At 41.8% G+C, this 19,541-nt stretch overlaps 1 protein-coding gene across 7 annotated transcripts in view; it reads right to left on the bottom strand.

Moving 5' to 3' along the window:
- Window positions 1–19,541, bottom strand: part of RGS6 (regulator of G protein signaling 6) — a 223,789-nt gene that overhangs the window by 145,701 nt on the left and 58,547 nt on the right. The window lies entirely within an intron of this gene.

Below are 19,541 nucleotides of genomic sequence, written 5' to 3'. Positions count from 1 at the left end.
CCTCTGCCTGGTTCAACCTACATTCTCAAATGGTACAATCCTAGGAAGGCTGCACCATGTAGTTCAGGTAGTTCATATGTAGTTCAGGTCTTAGGCTTGGGAGCATATAACTGAGAACAAACCGATATGTAATACTTATAACACTTCTGAAGGAGAAAATTCAATGTAAAATGTATAAAATGTAAATTTGAACATATACTATAAATGCTCTCCTTGAATTTATTCAAGTAAGCATAGATTAATGCATTTATTTTCATAGATAAAGCTACAGGAAAGCAGCAAAGGCCTCTCTCTAGCGAGAAATAAAGGTTCTCTTGTCCTCTTTATACCTTAGCACTTGGTGAATAGAACTGGTGATAGATTTTTTCCCTATGTACTTGGCCACCAAATAGCTCTCAACCAAGTAGGAAAAGGCGGAGCCACGTGTAACAGCAATGTTAAGCAAGCCACATATTCAAAGGACTTTTGCTGAGCCTGTGACAGATTTCATGGCTAGAATATCTGGATATACTTAAAGGCTCGTTAAAAATTCTACTATAAAACAGCTTTATATTGTAAAATAAAATAACCTGTAGGTTTATTTTCACCCATGTATTATTGTGAGTTGAAATCTTATGCACACTTAGTTGGGAGTAAGCCCCACTGAACAAAATGGACTTACTTCTGAGGAAACATACACTGCATCAAACTGCACAAATGTGTCCAACAGTAAACTTGATTCTTAAAAGAAGGGCAGTGTGAGTTATGGTAGAGAGAAGGGGAGAGAAGTGCACTGTGGTTATTTGTGCCCAGGAAAAGAATTTACCTCAGAAAATGAGCCAAGAAATGGACAATGACTCCTCATGTGGAACTCTCCTCAGACCCTGAACAATTTAGAACAGATTTTGGTTTACTGTGAATTTCAGAACGTTGGCGCTTTTCGCTGCTGCTCGTTGGGAGTTTTTAGCTTATTTCTGCCAGCCAACAATAGGGAAAGGTTGCACATATTCCATAAACAGAATTTCATAGCAGTTTGACCCTTGACAATAAAAAGAGATTTTCCTCACAGACTGGTGGATGCTAGAAAACTAATCTCGTTTTGTTGGGTTATGTTTAACTGTGTGCTTTATTTAGTTAATTATTTTACATTACAACTTAGCTGCCTTACAGTGCTTCCTGGGAACTGTAGTTCTCAGTATTCTTGGTGCCTGGCATTCTACCAAGGAAGCATCAGGTGCAGGGAGGGGGCTCCCTTCCATCACAGCCTTGGGAGCCACAATGGCATATGGACGGTTTGAGGGAAGGGGGAGGGGAACTGGAAGCTCATGGGAAGGATCAGATTCCATTGCTAATTAAACTCAAATTGGATTGGAATAGACCATACTGTTTCCCTGTTTAGGTGGGAGGGAATAGCACAGCTTATCCTGAGCCAATCAGAAGGGTGTGTTTGGCAGAGGAGATGCATTTGCACCATCAGCGACAAAGCCTGTCTTTTCAGATACCACCGGCAAATCCCAAATTTGCACCCTCCCCATTTGTAAACTAAAAAAACCCTGAACATAAATAGCTTAACAAATTCAGCAATAAGAGTACAGGAGGGGATACTGGGAGTCTATAGGCACTTTGTATCAATAATTAACGCTTTGGAGTATTTTAAATCAAAGGACAGATATCTTAAACAGACATACATTACACTAAGAAAATAGTGGCACAATACGTTGCCATCATTTCGTAATGACGTACTGTAACCCTTGGGCCAGATTCATCATAAAAAGGGTTATTTTCTTTTCGTCTTGGCTCAAGATCCCACCAGGGAAAAGCGGGTTGGCAAATCTCTTCTTTAATAGTTTAGCTTAACAACAGTTCGGCTCTTACTGTGAAGCGGTCCAACAGCAACTACTCAGCTCTGTAATCTTCACCCCACAAGGGAAGAGGGTTATTCAGCTGCAATCCTGATCTCATCTACACTGAAGGATATCCCATTAAATTCAATGAGGCTTACTCCCAGGTAAGTGGGGGTTAGGATTGCACTCCCAGTGCCACTTTTGCTCAAGGAGAAACAAGTTATGACTTAATGAGAGTGCCTGGGAAGAAGGTACAAGCATCCAAGTGCTATTTGTTATCTTATCACAACAGTTTCATATTGCATGCAAATCAGTGCTGCGCTTTGGGTTTCTTACCTATGAAAGGACTACCAGCTTCCACCACTGGGTGGCTTCTATTTTTCTCGACCGTTTTACATGTTTTTGCAGCTCTACCTTTACTGCACAAAATCATTTATTTAAATATCCCAAAACTAAGGAATGGGTATACAGCATTAGTTTCAGCAAAACTCCATAATAACTTCATGAAGTCAGTTCATAAAGTCAGAGATGTGATGTTCCATCATCTGAAATAATCGCCTGCCATTTTAATACCTAGCTGATATCCTGCCTTGTTTGCCCTAATAGAAAAGGAAAATATATATTTATGCTGACACCTCAGTTTCACTCTCTTTTGGCATGTCTTATGTACAATAGCAGGTGCTCTGTAAAGGCTTAGTTAGGCCAGGAGTCTCTAACAAAGTTATACCACACTCTAGTTATTCAAGAAAACCACATTTATCCTGTATTTGCTCAGATTTCTGTGCAAGACTCTCAAACTCTAGAACAGAAATGGGAAACCTCCAGATTTTGCTGGGCTCTCATCATTGTTGACCATTAGCCATGTTGGCAGAGGCTGATGGGAATTGCAGCCCACAACATCTAAGAGACCTCAAGTTCCCGACCTCTTCTATAGGGACTGGTGGCAACCATCCTGAGTTGAACTCCAACAACCTCTGGAGGGCCAGAGGTTGCCCATCCCTGCTCTGTAAGTTGTTTTGCTCCCCTTCTCTTTTACCTTCTCTACTCCCCATGGTCATTTTTCCTATTTCAGCTTTTCCTTTTTCTTAAAAGGGAACACACCAATTCATCGGTTCCTGTTATGCTGCCCAAACCTTAAATACATCTGCTGTGTTCAAATGAGGCCAAGCTGTCGTGATAAGTGTACAAATGGAATGGTTCTGTACAGCAGACAAAAATAGGCTACCCCATGTTTTCGAGCTTAGGCAAAAAATGAGACAAAAGTCCCTTGGCATTTTGAAGGCTGGCTTGACATACCTCAGTTTAAATTTAGGTAATATAATTTGGCAGCACAGGGCAGGAAAGAGGTTATAAAGTTGAGCCAGCATACTTCCAGGGAGAAGTAGGTGTGTATTCCAACTCTGCCACCCACAAAGATTTTGAAACTGGAGGTAAACAAGAACTGACTACAACCATAAGGTTTATCTGTCAGCAACAATCTACTCAAGGTCCTTTGAATCTGCACCAGTTTCTCCATTACAGTTGGTTCATGTCTGCATGGATATCAGTTTGCTGCATGAAATACACTACTGTGTTTTATCCCTTCCCTTGTTCTTTTCAGAGACCAATCACCCAAAGGGCTGTACGGAATGGAATGGTTTTAGAACAGCGTTCTTTCCACACCAGTGAAAGGCACCAGCTCCTTCAGGTCTCTGTATGGCATTTCCTCTCCCTTTTCACATTTATTTTCAAATTGTTGTTGCTAAGATTCATATCCCTGCCTTCCTCTCAAAGGAGCCCAGTACGGCAAACACACAAAAGTAATAAACAATAAAAACATCTAAAAGCAATTCCAATATGATGCAGACTGGGAAAGGTCTCAGTCTAAAAGGCTTGCTGAAAAAGGAATTACGTATCTTTAACAGGTGCTGAAAAGGCAACCATGGTGACAGGTGCTTGATAATTTTCTCCTGAAAAGAAAACCAGAAAGCTTCCTCTAAAGCACTAACTTTCTATATGATAGAAATGACCATTTAAAATATAATGAGATTAAATATGTTCACGAGCAGGCATAATCAATTGAACCGTGTTTATTGTTCCTTGAATTCCATGTTAGTTACCTAAATTAGCAATTGGGATGTGGGCGTGTTTAAATCAGATATAAATTCCAGCTATACATGAGAGGCTACAAACTAAACCTACTCTACAAATTGCCAGGGTGTACAAAGGCTGCATGCATACTCTACCTTTAAAACACATTTTTCACCTCAAAGAATCCTGGACCCTGTAGCCTGTTAGGAAACAGCACCAGCAGCAATTTTATTATTTGTACCGCAGCCACTCTGGGCGGCCCCCAATACATATAAAAACATAATATAACATCAAACATTGAAACTTCCTGGTACAGGGCTGCCTTCAGGTGTATTCTCAAAGTTGTGTATCTCCTTGACAAGTGATGAGAGGACGTTCCACAGGACAGGTGCCACTACCGAGAAGGGCCTCTGCCTGTAACTTCGCTTCTCGCAATGAGGGAACTGCCAGAAGGCCCTCGGCACTGGACCTCAGTGTCCGGGCAGAACGATGGGGGTGGAGACGCTCCTTCAGGTATACTGAGCCGGGCCGTTTACGGCTTTCAATATCAGCACCAACACTTTGAATGGTGCTCAGAAAGGTGCCGTGTATACTCAGCCAAAAACCAACAATGATTCAGGGTTATTGTGAATGGAGAGAGCTGATATTGAAGTGAACTGCTTTTGCACCAGGCTGTGGTGAAACAAAAAAACCACGAGGCTGAACAGTGGTTTTAGGATATGCACTTGCAAATTTACTTTTTCACCAGACCCACTGGACCTTACTTGAAATGTAGGATGCTGTTAGGAAAACGGTATAAAGGTATTCATGAGGTAGGCAACTGTAACAGGTCAGTGGTGGGCTTTTGTCATTCTGGCTGGAGCTCATTTTGTATAAAGATCCCTCCCCAGAGAATTACGATAGTCTGTCAGCAGATAGGATGTACTGTATTTCCTGGCACACCCAGGACAGATGCAGATTGTAAGAAAATCCTACGAAATATCCTCAAAACCCAGGGATAGCCTTAGTAACCCTGCTGCCTAACAAAAGGGAGAATATCCTAGTAAAATATTCTGAAGAATTGCCTTTTCAAACCAAGGAAGCCAAGTGTCAACATATAAACAATTTTATCAGGGAAAAGAAGAAGAAAGGGGGAAGGAAAAGGGAAGGCAAGAATCACACAGAGAGACTTACAAAAAAAAATCAATAAAGCCAATCTAATTTAACAAGCTATGTGTTACCTGATTGAGCACAGTCTTAGGTTTCAAAAGAGAGAGGTTCTCAGAGAGGGCACTTTTGGATTTCTAATTGGATGTAGGAAGAAGACTGATAGCATAGCTTCCTATTTTTGTGGAAATCTGAACCCTATAAAAAAACCAGCTTCCTGACCAAGGCAGAAGACAGCAGATCCACACTATACATTTAAAACACATGACCCCCTCCAAGGAATCCTGCGAACTATAATGTGATGGCATTGGAAATAGCTCTTTGAGGGGGAAACTAGAGTTCCCAGGATGCTTTGGGGGAAGTCATGTACTATAAATGTTTAGTGCATATCTGCCCAGAGTGTTGCTTTGTCCAACGGTGGAAAAAAATCTCCATTTCTGATCCCACTGGCCCATTAGATAATTATTTAGAAATCAGATCTACCTCCCTAATGAATTTGACCTTACATTTAAAAAGGCCTAGCAAGGGCTAACTGAATGCAGCATTGTGCAAAAGAGCTTAACTCCTGGATGTTTATTCAGAGGAAAGGCCTTGGAGAGCAGTTAATTCAGAATTCACTGGAGAGTGTGAAATCCCAGACACTGTAGGTGGCACTGTTGACTTCATTAGAATATGTACTTCAGGCCTGGGCTTCATAACAATGATAAACTCTCTTCTCCAGCGTTGATAGGAAGCTAGGAAATGAATGGGAAGATGCCGGATCCAAAGCTTCAGAATAATTGTGATAGCATGCACACCTCTGTGTTTGAAAAGCCTCTTCCCCCTCTTTAGCAGGGGGATGTGCGGTCCCCCCACCATGATTTGGACATATGAGTAGGCAGGGGTCCTTCTGCATTGTACTGAGAGGTGGACAGGAAGCTTGAGTCTGCTTGAGACCTGGTGGGTCCAGTTCTTCACTTGATGTGGAAGTGGGATCTCTGACCATTCTTCTAGGAGGGGGTAGCCTACATCTTTGTCATGGTTGTCTCTTCTGTGGCCTGGAGGTCTGGGAGGTGACTGCCCCTTTATAAGCAAAATAAGCAGTGATGCTTGTAGAGATGGTGGCATTTTAAAATGGAAGAGGGGAGGACTTAAGAGATTAACTCCCCAATTCAGGAAGCAAAAAGAATTATAAGCTAAGCCAAAACTTTGCCTGTTTGTTCGAACCTGGTCTGCCCCAGGACCAGCCTGGCAGTGCCCCTTCAATCACTCCCTGCTGCTGGCTTTCTTAATTCCCAAGCGTATCCTGATGAGCAGAGACTGGCAGGGCAGGCTGAAGTGGAAGGTGCAGAGTCTCATTCTTACAGAGTCTGGATTCTTAGTAGCCTGCTATAGAGGATCCTGGAAAGTAGAGTTCTCAGTGATTCTCTGCTTCTCCTAGAGAGCCTGCAGCCAATGGTTTCTACCTGCGGGCCACCTACCTTTTTGGTCGCAATTGAAATGCCCCCTGTTTCTTCCAAATCTAACTCAGCAAACCATTTCTTTGAAGGCTGATGCTGGCTGTGTTTGGACTGCACAGAGAATTGAGGAAAGCTGTGGAGCTTGTGGCTACAAATGTCACTTGATAACCTTCTAACCAGTGACACAAGGACAGAAGAAGCACTGAGGATTCTTGCTTGCCCAATCCTTGGTGCAGCATGTGTGCGAGAGAGAAAGGGGGTGTGGGGAATCACACCTCTGACTTCACAACGTGTTGATTTGTGCTTTCCGTGCATGGCTATTTTGGGTTCATTATTGGTGCACAACACTGTGGGCGGTGGCAGTGTTGGTCAGCATCATTGTGCGAGTTGCTGTCGGTGATGCTATTTCTACCAACATTGTTTTGCTCTCCACTTTGCATACATAGGATGGTGACTAAGATATGCCAGCACTATAGCACTGGCCCATAAATTCACATGGGCTACCTGATAGTGCTGCATCAAGAGCTGATGGTTCCAGCTTTTACTGCAAGCTGTCACCTAATTTGCTTGTATTACTCTTTTGTACACCCCATTAAATTATCGAATAGAAGGCAACTCCCACTTCTTCCCACTACAATTTTTCATCAGAGAAGGTGCCTCCTCATTAGAGCCTGGCAAAAACATAAAACAGATTGGATTAAACTAATTTAACATGAATGCACTAGGGAAGTGGCCAGTTTGAGATTTTTCTTCAGTTGAGCTTGTTAATTGTAGGCTGGCTGAATACAAATAGAGAGATGAAGAATTGCAAGAGGCAGTTGATTGGTTATTCTTGGCTGCCAGCAAATTATTCAAGGAGCAATTGGAGGAAATCCAATTCTCGTTAGCTTACTTTAACTCTTAAGATAAAGGATTACTGGCATAGAGCAAGATATGGTTGAGAAGAACTACAATTGGAGGCATGTATTATCTAAATAAAGCTGAAATTCTCCAAAGATTCTAATCTTTAAGAAAGGGAGAAATCACACAGCCTTGTTAAGGATAAATGAAATTACAGTCATTCAGATTCCTTCTACATGTTAATTGCTGATCACAAAGGAATCAAAAACACTTTGCATAAAATGCATAAATTTACTTTTAATCCCTTTTGTCAGGACCTTCAAAAACACCAAAATATTAAGGTCTTGTGTTTTTTTTAAAAAAGGTGTACAATGACTAGGCAATCTGTAAAAAATGCTGTTTTGGAAACATTTAAATTTGCTTTAGAGGCAAACACTGAACTATGACCTGTTCCTACAATACATCTTTTCACTGGGATAATTGTAGCATATGTGAGCTTCATGGGAGTTTTATAAATTATGCTGCAATTGTGGAATTTGTCTGTAGATGGCATCCTCTTTTGTTCTTCTGGACATTTTAATGTAGGCACTGAGGGGAGAGAATAAATTGAGTAAAGATGGGGCTTACAGAAGCAGACACAGTACAGAGGACATTTTTTCCCCACACATCACTAAGTTCCTTGAGCCCTGTTTTTTTTTTTTTTTTGTACTATTTGCATTGTTAATGAGAGATATAAACTGTTACAAATTTAAGGGACATCACATTTTTGGCATTGTGTACACAAATGTCCAAAAGTTAAGAACATGCTTCTGATGCTACCACAGACTAAATCTCAATATGTTATTCTTTCCTGTAGCTAAGATTGATACACTCACAAAATAGAAATTGTGTAAATTTAAGACTATAATACACACCCCGATGTCCGGAGGGTGGTAACACAAAAATGGGCCTTTTCTGTAGTGGCCTCCCATTTGTGGAATGTTCTCCCCAAAGAGGTTTGGCTGGCACCTTCATTATACATCTTTAGGCACCAGGCAAAATTGTTTCTCTTCAACCAGGCCTTTGGCTGATTAACATTCTATGTCCTTTTAAATGTGTTTGTTGGGGGGGGGGGAATTAATGGTATGATGCTGCTGATGATGATGATGCATTTTTATGCTGTGAAATGCCCTGAGATCTTCGGATGAAGGGGAGTATACAAATTTAATAAATATTAATAATAATATAATAAGCATTTTCCTTCAGCTCATATAGTCAAGAGGATTATGAGATATGCAGCACAATCCTATGTATGTTTACTTAGAAGTAAGTCCTTCTATGTCCAGGGGGGCTGACTTCCAAGGAAACTTGCACAGAGTAGGGTACTCCAATGTAGTCCTTAAAATGCTTAATCTTTAAGGAATACAAACATGATGGGCATATCAGGATTGTTCCACAGCAAAACCAACACCATTCTATTTAACATCAGTCAATAGTTTAGACAATTCCAAACAGGAATTGTGTTATAGAACAAGTCACACTCAGGCACAAAGAATTAGGCAGTACTTGCAAGGTTCAATTGGTAACCCTCCCTCAAAACATGCCTTGTTACTTATTCCTTAAACACTTGAGTTACACTTGGCATAGAAATGCATAAGGGATTGAACAGAAAGTAATCTAGGGCATCTCTATCGCTATCTCTATCTCCATCTCCATCTCTCCCCAGTCTAATAGCCAGTTCATTTTCATAGACAGTTGCTCTGTGAAAGAGAGGCTACAGGAGCTCTCTGATTAGGGATCTGTAACAAAGAATTCCCAGACTTCTAACAAATCCATGATTAATACTAGTCATCTATCATCAGATGACTTGGACTGGCAAACCTTCCCCTTAAATGCATCTGGAATGTTTTCTAGTCTATGTGTATGATCATCATTCTAGTTTAAAGTTCAGAGGATAAGGGTCATCAGTACAGAGTCTTCAATGTTGTGGAACAATGGTGTGGTCCATTTACTACTTGCAAATCACTCAATCTTCACATCATCTCATTGCTGCTAGCCAACAAATCTAAAATTAAACATTTTATGGCTAAACTGAAACAAAACAAAGCTACCTGTCTGAATACACTTGCTGAGTCATCCCCATTTGCTATTCTCCAACAGAATGGCAAATCTCTTTCAGAATGTTGACACAGGAATTAATTTGCCCATCACTGAAATGAAGACTTCCCCTTAGGTGAGACGTGGCAGCCATTCTATTCTGGCAACCTCCAAAACAATTTACTGAAGCATTTAGGAAGCAAAACAAACTTGCCTAATTAAAACCACAGCAGATCTTGAAATGCAATTATCCCAGTTGCAATTTGGCCAAGATATTGAAACGAATACCTTTTGCCATCAATTCTTAACATAATTATTCCCAGTCTTGCTGAACATATATAGGAACTCAGGACTGTAGCCCTAGGTGCTAACCACAAACCACTTAATCTGAAGCATTCCCACTGACTTCAAATGAGTCATACCGGAAGTACAAGAGGTTGGTTTGCAGGCCATCGCTTTAATCTTCTATGAGCAACATGCATTTTTCAATAATCACTACACAAAGAGTGAAGGCAATCTAAAATCCATGACTGGGCAATAACTTTGCTAGAAGCAACTAAAATATCACAAAAGCATGAACGAGTTTTTGAATTTTTCCAAACCCTTTCATCAGGCAATATTGATTGATTTCATTTATATCACACCTTTTTATACAAGGAGCTCGTGAAGGCACACATGGTTCTCCTTCTCCTTATTTAACCCCCACAACAACCCTATGAAGTGGGTTAGGAAGCAAAGGGTGGGGGAGGGGGAGGGGTGGGGGAGGGGGAGCAAAGGGTGGGGGTGTGAAAAGTTGGTTTGTTGTTGACATCAAAGGATTACATTTAGTCACAGTCTAAAAATGGAGAAAGATCATAACCAGAACTACACTAATTCAAATAACATTTACATACCTTACTAGGTTGAGAAGATATCCTTCTTAAATTGTCGTGACCAGAACTGGACATAGTATTCCATGTTTGGCCAGACCAAGGCAGAATAGAGTGGTACTATTATTTCCCTCGACCAAGACACTATACTTCTGTTGATGCAGCCTATAAACAGCATTAGGTTGTTGTTGTTTTTTGCTGTTGCATCACACTGTTGACTTGTGTTAAGCTTGTGGTCTCCTAAGCCCCCTAGATCCTTTTCACATGTACTACTGACAAGCCAAGTGTTCCCCATCTTATATTTGTGCATCTGGTTCTTCCAGTCTAAGTGCAGAACTTTACATTTGTCCCTGCTGAAATTTGTTTCGATAGTTTGAGCCCAGTTCTCCAATCTGTTAAGGTCATTTTGGATCCTGATGCTGTCTTCTGCGGCATTAGCTACCTCTCACAGTTCGATTTCATCTGCAAATTTGATAAACATCCCCCCAATTCTTTCGTTTAAGCTGTGTATAAAGACATTGAACCACAATGAGCCTAGGGCAGAACTCTGTGGCACCCCACTTGTCACTTTTTTCCAGGATGATGAGCACTCTTTGGGTTGGGCCAGTCAACCAGCTACAAATCCACCTAACAGTTACCTTGTGATGTCCACAGCATTCCTCTGATCCACCAGGCTTGTAACTCTATCAAAAAAATGTTGGATTCAAAAGTATAGCGCATAGCGCAAAGTTAAACTATTGAATTCATTCCCAAAAAGGGAACTGAGGACCACCAACTTGGATGGCTTTAAAAGAGAATTAGACAAATTCATGGAGAAGACTACCAATGGCTGTTAACACTGATGACATGTTCTACCTCCACTGTCAGAGGCAGTATGCCTCTGAACACCTTCATTTGCTGGAAGCTGTAGGACGGAAGAATGTTCTTGTGCTTGGCTCCTGATTGTGGGCTTCTTCACAGGCATCTGTTTGGCCACTGAGAGACCAGGATGTTTGGCTAGATGGGTCACTGGCCTGATACATCAGTCTTGCATTATGTTCTTATGTTGTCCTATCCAGCATGACCAAAGGACAGGAATGATAGGTGTTGTAGTCCAAAAATATCTGAGGGGCACCATGTTCACTACTATGTTCACCATAGGGTTTCTAAAAGCCATTTAGCTCACATATACAAACAGCAGTGCAGAATTCATCTCAGCATATCCTTGAAAGCTGCCAGGATGAGCTTCTCTGTCTTCTGTCACATGGAAAATGGGGCAAGCTTGTTTTCTCCTGCTCTGGAGGGTAGGACTCAAACCAATGGCTTCCGAGTAAATATCAGGAAGAACTTTCTGGCAGTAAGAGTTGTTAGACAGTGGAACGGTCTCCTTCTCCTTCCTTGGAGATTATCTGTCATGGATGTTATAGTTGGGTTCCTTACATGAGGTTAAGGAGGACAGCTGCAAAAGGCATTGGGGTTGTTTTGTGTTGATGGCACCGAAAGCGGCGGTAGGTGGTTGCTGCCTCTAAAATACAACTCAACAACTTTGTCCATCTCAAAAAGGTGGGAGTTCCTGCTTCCAACTCTGTTCTATTAACTGCTGGAGGGCCACCACCTTGTTCTGCACGTTTAGAAGCTCACCTTAGATGCGATTTCTTACATAAATAAATTGTGTAAAAATGCAGAAGAGGAGGTGAGAACCAATCAAAAGATATGGTGCTGAACAAAACAGGGTGGGTGGAAGATAGTGTTTATGCCTGTGAAGTTCATAAACATAAATAAGCAGTGTTCGTGTCTGTATTTTTAGGGCAGTCTTCTTGTATTACTTCAAGCTGTTTTGATTAAGCAATAAAACAAAGAGAAACAGTGGAATACAAAGCCAAGAGAGTATAAACGAAGCTGAAAACAGATTGTCATTGCAAGGCTTCAGATCAGTCTCATAAATAAGCCCCACAGGAACAGAGGATGCTGCATTAAACTGAGGCAGATTATTGATCTACCCAGCTCAGTATTGTCTATACTGACTGACAGCAGCTCCCTAGGGTTTCAGGCAGGGTTGTCCCCAAACCGTAGCTAGAGATGCTGAGGATTTAACCTGGGACCTTCTGCATGTAAAGCAGATGATCTACTGCTGAGATACAGCCCTCCCTGCTAAAGTCACTAGCTTGTATAAAAGGCCTACAGTATATGCCTGCTGGTAGGCTGACAGAAGAAAGATGGAGACCTTCATTTCTGTGCTGAATATGGAGGAGGGGGCTTCCCTCCTTTAGGGGACCACTCAGATTCTCTACTCAGCACAGGGGGGGATGGAGCACTCCACCTCTTCTCTGCCAGTCTGCTAAAAGCTACCAGCCTAGTACTTAAATACAAGACTGATAAAATTTACGCACTCATAGGCTCGTTTTATTACAGGGCAATCTTTAAGTATTTCATAGCAAACTGTGAAACAAGTCCAGCTGCCTGTTCAGGTTCAGATAGCCCCATTGTACTGGTCCTGTAACTTACAAAGGCACATGCTCCATTTTTCCATGGACATGAATTTTGCATACAGTCAGACTGCATGATGGGTTCCGTAGTCTTCTGTTAGTGTGTTCTTTCAGCATTTACATTACCGCACACAGTGCAACTGTGCACACTGTCCAAATGCACAAAAACCGCAAGGAGAACAACCCACTTTAATCTTTGACACAAGGGAAACGACTCTATAAAAGCTGCTTGGAGCTTTCTACCACCCAGGGAAGGAAAAAGTATAAAACAACGTGAAGCATACTCCTTTTGACAAATCTTATGCTGAATGAGATGAGTTTACAAAAGACTGATTTCCTATGTCATGAAAGCACGAACCCTTCTGTTCACAAAGATCTGGGTAAGGAAAAGGCAAATGTTCCAAAAAAGAAAAAAAAAAGCTAATTTCAGCAAGAACTTGTGAGACAAACAGCTTGCATCTGTAGTATGCTAAAGAATTAAAAGCTCCCATGGATTCAAGGTACCATCTACAAAGGCAAGGCCCCCTTCAGGGTTGAGGGTTTTTCAGTCAGATTATTTTCAAGATGTCCCATGGCAAACATCTGGTGTGGGCCCTGGAAGCATCTTGAGCTATGTGGTGGTGCCAGGGCTCTACAGAGAATAGTGTCCACTGAGTCTCTGCAGAAAGAGAAGGTCTGTAGCCCAATGGTAAGACATATGCCTTGCATGCAGAAGGGCCCAAGTTCAATCCCCAGCATCTCCAGATCTGAAATCCTAGAGAGCCACGGCCCATCACTGTGGAGAATAATAAGCTCTATTAGCCAACGGTTTGAATATAAGGCAGTTACGCACATTCCCAGAATTCACTGCTCCAACCACACCTGCAATCAGGCTTCACTGATCAGGGGAAGTCTGCCTACAGTTTGGGGAGCTTTCTAGATCTCCAGGAGAAATATTTTCTCTTCCAAATCCCTGCACAAGCTGAACTTGGCCTACATTGGCTCATTTGAACATACTTCAACACTCACTACATTTGAACACACTTGCCACTTACTCTTCCAGTCATACTGAAAAATGGTGCCATGGCTGCAGCCTCAAGCTCAGAGGCGAGAGGAGGGTAAGCTGGCTGAATGTGGGGATGTTGTACCACTGGCTGAGAAATTGGGCTGGGTCCCTGAGGCTAGTGATAAAGGGCCTCACATTTTCCTGAGCTCAGTTTGAGGAGTCGAGTCCCTTCCATGCTACCATGCGTGTCCAATGAAAGACGGAGCATGCCAGGTAAGGGCTACAGAAAAAAAGAGAGAACTGCTCACCCTCAGGGCTCTCCATTTAAGGATTCACGTACTTCCAGCAGTGGGGCAGAGTTGTAGGCAGGGCTGGACAGGATGAAGAAACTCATAAGCCCTCAGTCCACCTCCTGCCGCTTGTCAAAGTGAGCTGCTTATTAGGAGCTTTATATTGTTTTGTTTGGTGGGTGTCTGCTGCAAAAGGGTCTGACTAATGGGCGAATCACAGATGGCCAAAATAGAAGCATGGAGGAAAGAAGTCTTGGCTAAGTTGTTTGGAGACAAGGCTATCTCAGTCGGAGCTCTGCTTACAGGTGAGGAAACTGAAATTAGGTATCTGTGAAGGATGAAGCCAAAGCAGCTTCAGTTCAGTGGAAGGTAGCCAATCACAGAGGGAAGGCAAAGCATTTTAACAGATTCCCAAATCTAATTGGCATCACTTAGGCTAAGAACAACAAAGCAAAGAGGGAGGCTGTTTGCCAGAGAATTACGTGAAGCTATGTGTGAGGGGAAGAAAAGAGGGGAAAGTGTGCTTCCAATTTTAATTCTGGGGGTGGGTGGCATATACTTCAAGTATCTGAAGTCTGTGAAAATGTTCAGAGTTGTTAAAACAAAAAGAAATTGTGAAGAGCTCCAGAAGGACCTCTCCAAACTGAGTAAATGGGTGGCAAAATGCAAATGCAGTTCAGTGTAAACCAACATAAAGTGATGCATATTAGGCAAAAAAATATACTTTCACATATATACCCATGGGGTCTGAAATTGATTGACTGACCAGTGAATGACCAGGAATGAGACCTTGATCAAGATGGTAACCCAGTGTTCTAAAATATTACCCGTTCTGTGCATTAACTTTTTTGGAGTGGAGATGAGATGTTACAATGAGGTTGCATTTGCACCACACCCATTAAATCTCCTCTCTGGTCATATCACAACTTTTCCCAAATGAGCAACCTTCATTCAAACTTGTCCCATGTGCATTCACAGCTAGGTCCTGATCCTCTACCATGTGAGCTTGCAGTACATATTCCCCCCTCAAATGGAGAAAGCTTCAAATATTCTTTCATTATTTGTACAACGACCTTTCCTATGAAATGAGATGTGGCTTGTGCAATGGTGTGTGTGTTGCAGGAAATCCAAATTAGCAACACAGAGACACTGTGATTAGATGCACCAATAAACTATAATTCTGTGAATAAGCCCAGGTGAGCCTTGGGCTTGCATGCTTCTCCTCAAGGCAAGCAAGTTGAGGGAAGGAGGCCTGATCCATAGGGACAGCGGATCCAGCCTCCATGGAGTGCATTGCCTCCTGCGCCCCACTCCTTAGAGCCACTTCCTCAACACCCCTCCCACATGCTGCCTCTACAGCGGCTTCTTGGCGAATAGTGTTGGGATACTGCCAGGGAGACAAAGTCCATCATGACTCCACGTGGTCTCCGGACGTCCATCGATCTCCCGTAGACACGCAGTATCAGCAATTAGCGACACGAGCTCCAGGAATAGCTTCCCACATTCCAGAGCCGTGCATGCTCTATCAGCAGATAATGCACACAGCGAAAGATGCACTCAGGAGAGCATATTTACAACTTTATTCAGCGTTGGTCAGAACAAAGAGAAAACATGACTGCCTGCTTCAGTGTCTCCGGCAGAGAGAGAGAGAAACGAAAGCAAAGACACAACATAAACATCTTGTGAAAACAGGAAATACGCAGACTCTGTGACTCAAAGCCTGCTCCCTTTTAAGGTGGAACGGAAATATCCTAACAAATAGAAGGTGTTGCTTATCTTCTCCCACCCTTGTTCCCCTCTGTAAATCTTTATTCCTCACTTGTTCCCAATGCAGAACTTCACTCACCCCTTCTTCCCTGCCCTGGAGGGGGTGCCATTTTGTGGTGCACCTCAAGTGCCAAAATATCTTGGGCCGGCCCTCCTCCTCCTCCTCTGGTACAGCTGTGAAGAAGAGATCAAAGCTTTTACTTCTATTTCTACTAACCGCAGGTTAGCATGATAGTCTGGACCTGGACAAATGGTGTACTGAAGTTTTAACTATGGTGTACTGAAACAAATCAACTTCCAGCTATGGTTTATAAGGCTAGCTAGTTTCAGCAAATCTTAGTTAAAATGAACCACTCTCTTGTATTCAGACATAATACTAAATGGTGCTTAATGAAGAACAGAAGCAAATCTGCTCTTCATGGCTGCATCTGGGTGGATATGGAAAGTGTCCTGTTGTCTGAATGCATCCAATGCAGCTATAGAAGATGTTGCTTTCACTGCAGCATTTTAAAGCACTATTAAGCAGCAGCTGGCGCAAAATACAGCTGCTGGCGTCTTAGTGGGATACTGAACTTTACAAATATTATGCCAGTCTTGAAAGATCTGCACTAGCTGCCTATTAGCTAACAAACAAGGGTCAAGATTTTGCTGTTGACATTTAAAGCTCTAAGGAAACCAGGATACCGAGAAAACTGCTTCCCCTAGCACAGACCAAGCCAATCTTTAAGACATTTTGAGTAGACGGATTTCTACTTCGTGGTAATGTGGAAAAGGGCCTTCTCGGTGATTGCATCCACCTTCTGGAATTTCCTCCCTCGTGTTCCTGGTGTGACAGAGGCAGTAATGACCTTTAAAAACCACTTTACGACTTCTGTGTTTACCCAAGCTCTACCAGACTCTGACCCTTCTTTTCTGTTTTGCTTTGTACACTGCTCAGTTTTAATTGTGGTATACAGTTGTGTTTTGTTTTCATCTCATTTTTAGGAAGTGATACTGAACGTTGTTGTATTAATTTTTTAATACAACAGCATAATTATTTAAAATAAACAGGATAATTTTACAGCATAATTTTAAAAGCAAAACAAATAAACACCTCTGATGTTCAAACTACACATGGATTTGGGGTCTGGTTTTGCTTTTAGGGAAGCACAACCTTTGGCGGTTCCATAGCCTGCTCTACTGCTAAAGGGTAAGGTACTTCTGAACAAATCAATATAATGATTCCATAGTACCACTTCCTCACAAAGCATTTTTTTAAAAATAGCAGTCAGCAAAGGACAAACATTCAGCTATTCAGTGCTACCAGCTAAAGCAACAGATAAGTGACAGCTTAAAAAACACACACCACTTTTTTAAAAGCAAATTCAAGGATTCTCTACAGGGATTAACCTTGATGGTAAATTAAAACTACTACCACCACTACTACTACGTGGAGGGAGGGTTGCCAAACTCCTGATATATTTCATTCTTTGAAACCTCCTAAAAATCGCCATCTTACAGAACTTGAAACGAAGACTACAATCCCTGCTAGCTTTAGCACAGATGATGCAGCTGAATTTTCATTTTTTTTAAAAGGTTCCTAGTTTAGCACCAAATCATAAATTTCTATTTTTCACTTTTTGAAATGGATTATGCAGACACTATTGCCATTACATTGAGTTGTAGTCAACTCACTTTTACTCAGAGTAGGCCCACTGAAATTAATGGCTGTAACCAGGGCTTTTTCCCCCCAGGTAGAACTCACCAGAACTCAGCAACGCCAACTCTCAGCTGGGGGCCATTGCTATTCTAAGAGAACAAGGGTGGTGTTCATGGTGAGTTCCAGCACATCTTTTTCTAGAAAAATAGTATTGGCTGGAACTAACTTAAGTTCATTAATTTCAATAGCTCTACTACTGAATCTGGTTGAATAAAACTATTTTTGGAAACTTCCAACTTTTGTTGTCATTCTGCAAGTCCTTCCACCCTAGAATCCCTGAAATCAGTTGTAGTGGCTGGATATCCCAAGATCAATGGCTGTTTCCCTTCTAATTTACAAAATGCATGTGTTTATTACATGTAAATGAAAATCTTTCCGTTTTCCCCTTACTATTGCTATGTCACCAACACACACTGTAATATCAGTAGTTCTAGTAACATGCAGTACTAGTTTTTTGGTACTGTACAGGGGAAAAACAGGCTAGATGGCAGAAATACGTCCAAAATGTAAGGAGCTTCACAATACATTTTCACTTTTCTGACTTAAGCAATTAGAGGTTCAAAGATGCACAGCTATCGGCTAGGTGCATTTCTACTCATTAGCTGATTCTACATAATGAAGTGCTAATTAGAGAAAGTGCTCTCTCCATTTCCCTCTCCCGTTAATAGTCTCAGTGTGGCCTTTATGGACAATTTCCTTTCTAGTTATTGAGAGCAGATGGTCAGTTGACACTGTGACATTTCTGTGGGCTTGCTGGGAGAAAGAAATTAAAGATTAGAGGGGATTTTGGTAAACTTAGTATGCAAAACTTTCTTCTATATAAGTAAGCTGTGGGTCCTTTCTTGCTGATACTCCCCAATGGGGGGGGAAATATTTCCCTGGGCTGACAGTGCATAATCATTATGAATGAGTAAAACTTGTCCCTTCATTTTGGGAATATTTCATGCAACTCACAGGAAGATGATAATATCAGTGTTATGTACAGTAATAGATATGCATCATGTATACATGATGTGCATCAAATAATTGTTGCACATAGCACATATATTATCGTCTTCATTCTAGTTTAATTGTGTTTTCCTAACCAGTACAACAAATACTGGCGCATCATGTATGCAAACAATATAATTGCACATGACCTTGAACACTGCCACACACTCCTGCAAATTTGATGACAATATTGCAAATCTTTTTACTTTTCCATTACCAGCAACAAGACTGAATATCTTCATTTTTTACAGATGAACACCCATACAGTTGTTTTGAATACAAGTGATACCTTTAGTAGACTTGATCCATCTTTGGTTTTCTGTAAATACTTGATTTTGCAGTGTGGATTATGTACCCCCATAGAAATTAAGGATTAACACACTTTCTACATTTGACATAAGCAAAAGTATTTTTTTAATGTCTGTGGATGCCCTCTCTGCTCTTCAGCCCTAGACTTCCACTTGGAAGGAGATGTGGGAATTCTTACACAGAAGGATGTGGTAAGTGATGTGCTCTTGGTGCCAAATCACTGGGAAGAGAAAGATAAGCCCTGTGGACTGATCCTGTCCCCCCCCCCCCATGACACACATTCTCAACTGTTGAGGAACTGTGTGTCAGGTTCATGTGGGTCACTCTCCCTGGTTGTGTGTCCTATTGTGAACTTTTTAGGAGAACTGAATTTCCCCTAGGTCCTGAGAAATGTAACATTAACAACAAGGTTTGTTTTTGAATTTCCACTCATGGTCTAAGACAAACCACAAAGCTGTGTTTGCTTGGAACAAACACTAAGTCAAGCAGTGACTTAGCTTTCAGTAGCATCAAGGACTGGGCAGAGGAGGAATGGTGGACATCGCCTCCCCCTCCTGACCCTCCCAGAGAGGAGGAAGAGGAAGGCAATATAGATTCACAACAGGGTTTGAGGGAGATCACAGCTCAGAGGCAGATGAGAGGAAAAGCTAGGAAATGGAAATCATTGGACAGCTGGAACAACATGCAGCTGACACATTGTCATTAGAAAGCATTCCAGACTCTCCATCTCCCAGAACCCGGCGAGCCTTAAAAGTAGGCGAGCAAAGAGCTCA

The sequence above is a fragment of the Podarcis tiliguerta genome (assembly GCF_965153285.1).
Source record: "Podarcis tiliguerta genome assembly, chromosome: 1".
Classification (NCBI taxonomy): Eukaryota; Metazoa; Chordata; class Lepidosauria; order Squamata; family Lacertidae; genus Podarcis; species Podarcis tiliguerta.
The sequence above is the reverse complement of the archived record's forward strand: the minus strand, read 5'-3'. Positions and strand labels throughout refer to the sequence as shown.